Source organism: Oryzias melastigma, unplaced genomic scaffold (genome assembly GCF_002922805.2).
Source record: "Oryzias melastigma strain HK-1 unplaced genomic scaffold, ASM292280v2 sc00524, whole genome shotgun sequence".
NCBI classification, from domain to species: domain Eukaryota; kingdom Metazoa; phylum Chordata; class Actinopteri; order Beloniformes; family Adrianichthyidae; genus Oryzias; species Oryzias melastigma.
In genome coordinates, this window is record NW_023417118.1 from 1 (window position 1) to 3,319 (window position 3,319).

Consider the following 3,319-nt stretch of genomic DNA (forward strand, 5'->3'; position numbering starts at 1 on the left):
GAAGCCTAAAGAAATGTCCTCAGAATGATGGAAACAGTATTTCTGAAGCATGAAGCTGTTCAGAAAAATCTCTCCTTTGATGAGACGGAGGAACTGCAGCAAAGTTTTCTGGAAAACATCCAATTTCATTGGAACCATGTTGGAAGTTTGTCCATGAGGTCACATGGTCTGTAAGAAGCCACAGAGCTGACAGGAGTCTGGTTCTGATCCCTCAGGTCTCACTAGCAACATCAGAAGCAGTTTCATGTTTGTAAGGATCTTGTGAAGAACAGCTCAGTTCCAGATCACATCATGATGTTTGATGTTTTCTTCATTCCAGGAAATCATCTCTGTCTCCTTTGATCTGTGCTGAGTCAGCACTTTCACTTCTTTTTCTTTAGACTTGACATCAATCATTTACAATTTATTGATCAAGATGATTTATGGACAGAAAATCTAAAGTAAATGTATTGATCATCCAGTAAGTCTTTTATTTTGAAATTCTAGGATCATCATGGTGGATTTCTAGATCTGCATGAACTCATCCTGAATCCAAAAGAATCAAAGCCACTTCCTTTACTCTTCAGCAGCATGAAGATCCAGGTTTCATCCAAGCTTCCTGTGGTGGAGCGGTCGTTACCGTTTCCCATCATTCCCTCTGTCAGCAGAGAACAATGGTCTTCCTTCAGTAATGAGTGGAGGTAGAAGGATCTTTCATTCTTCAGCAGGACCAGGACCCGCATCCAGCCCATCAGCAGCAGAACATCAGTGACATCAGAGTCTGATCTGCATCAGATCATCATTTAAGGACAACCTCCACGTTTTGACTCTCATGGATTTCTCTGCTTCTACTCATCAACTGGATTGTCAAAGATTTTCATTTGATGTTTTAAATATTGAAGAAAAATCTTTACAGGTTGAAAAAGATGAGACTAATAAAGTAATTGGAAAGAGCCTGTCTGCTCCAGGAGCTGTACTGTACAGGTGCATTATGGGTAATCATGTTCTGTTCTGTTCTGTTAGCTGGGTGCTGCTGCTTTAACGTGGATCTGGGTGTGAGGGTGACCGGATACTCTTCCTCTTTTTCCATTCCATCATCATCCACCTCAGTAGAACATAAACACTCACCTGAGCTCAGGTGTCAGCTCACCTTTACACAAACAGTTTGTGAGACAGAATGAAATGCTCTAAGTGTGTTGGTTTCTGTGAATAAGTGTGAGCTGTGGTTGCATTGTGTACATGTTGACATGTTTGTATGCGGTTTGTTTGTAAAATAAGAGTGTGTGGACAAGCCCTCCCTCCTTTAGACTAACATTGAAACCTGATAGTGATGAGGATGAACCTCTAGCAGCTTGTTGCTTCTACCAGCAGAGCCGTTCTGAAGTTCACTGCTGCACTCAGACTGATGAGAAAAGCACAGAGAAGCAGTTTGTTGACTTCAGTCTTCTTCACACCTCCTGATGGAGCTCTGTGATCTGACCTCAGTCCTGAGTTCAGCAGTCAGAACTGGACTTGAGGACTCCAGTTTTGGAACCTGCAGAGAACCAACAAACAGCAGAAAGCCACACTGTGGGAAAGACTCCACACTTCTGACTGATGTTCACGTCCACTTTATTCTTCACAGGAAAGATTGAGACAGAACACTGAGAACTAAAAAGAACAGAGAAACACTTCTAATCTCTGATACAAAACAGGAATCACAACAACACAAACACCAGTTATGCCGGGGTCACACCGGACGTGGAAGCGTCGCGAAGCGGTGCGGAACAGAGTGCGCTTCCATTCGGCGCCCATATTAACCTATGGCGTCGTTTAGACCAGGCGCGGAGCGGCGCAGAGGGTCCGTGCAGTGCAGCGGAACGTTTCGGCGTCTGGCCTATTTTTTCCGCGAGCCGCGAGCGCTCTGCGTCAATACTGGCAGGGCAGACGGGGCCCCCAAATGCAGTGGGGACACACTGGAGCGGGGCATGGGGCTGCGTTTGAACAAGAGAGAGGCAGAGGAGCGGTTCTTATTGGAAGAACCATCAGGTAATATTCTTAGTTTATTTTAGTGGGAGCGCGTGCGTGCACACAGACACACAACAAAACAGACACGCAGACGCGCGCACTAGCAGATCAATGAATTGGGCCGACTGCGGAGTTGGGGGGCGGGGTCTGTGTCAACAGGGGCAGAGACCATCCCCTTTTAGCAGAAACACGGGGTGATGTCTTGGGTATTGACCATGATGGCAAAAAAAAGCAATAGCTCTAGGAGAAGCGCCTGATAACTGTTGCGGAAAAATTCGCTTCTGGTGTGACCTAGAGAGCGGAGCGGACTCCGTGCGCACTCTGCTCCGCGCCGCAGCATCCAGTGTGACCCCGGCATTACACTCTTTATCTGACTCCTTATTACAACTTGGTTTCTTCACTAAACGGTTACTTACATGAATCCACAAAGTCTGAACTGCAGTCAGTTTTAGTTTAAAACAATAAAATGAAACTGAGTACATAAAAGTGTTAGAATTAGAGGTGTATACAAAATATTTCTAGTGTTGTCATGGCAACAGACTTAAACAGCTAGCATAAACTACAATCACAATGGCCAACTAAGGAACTTTAGACCAAATAATCACAGTACAAAAAAGGTACTAATAAAAATTAACAAACAAAAACTGAACATTATTTTGAGATTGTTGTTTAGCCAAATGTCTTTAAACTAACAAACAAACAATACCAGTGCTTTAACTGATAAAAGCCGTTCATGAGATGAAGATTTACACACCCGGCATGTGTGTTGTTCATGACAGCCATTCTTGAAATGCTATAAGCGCTTGGGGTTAACACTAGACTGCCTGATACTAGAGCATCCAGTAACATTTTATTATAACTACACACTATGAAGAATTAAAATAGGAAGGGTTAACAATTCTACTTTATTAAGCAATAGCAAGTAGCTTATATGTTATTAGCACTTTACTCACAAATAAAAAGGGTCACTAGAATGTGTTTTTAATGGCATGTCAAGATTTAATTCATTAACAATTAAAACAAAAAAATAAGTATTAAATTATTTACAAACCAGTTATTAAAAATAAATGTTCTAAATGTGGAGTTTCATGTGTGATTTCATATTGTGATTATTCGCAGATATAAGTGGTTGGCAAATACTGAGACAAAAGCACACATTTATAACGATTATTTTTTTCTTGGTTTGTGATCCATCCATCCATCTTCTTGACCGCTTCTTCCCTTTCGGGGTCGCGGGGATGCCGGAGCCTATCCCGGTTACTGAAGGGCGAAGGCGGGGTACACCCTGGACAGGTCGCCAGTTTGTCGCAGGGCCTCAAGCACACACACATCC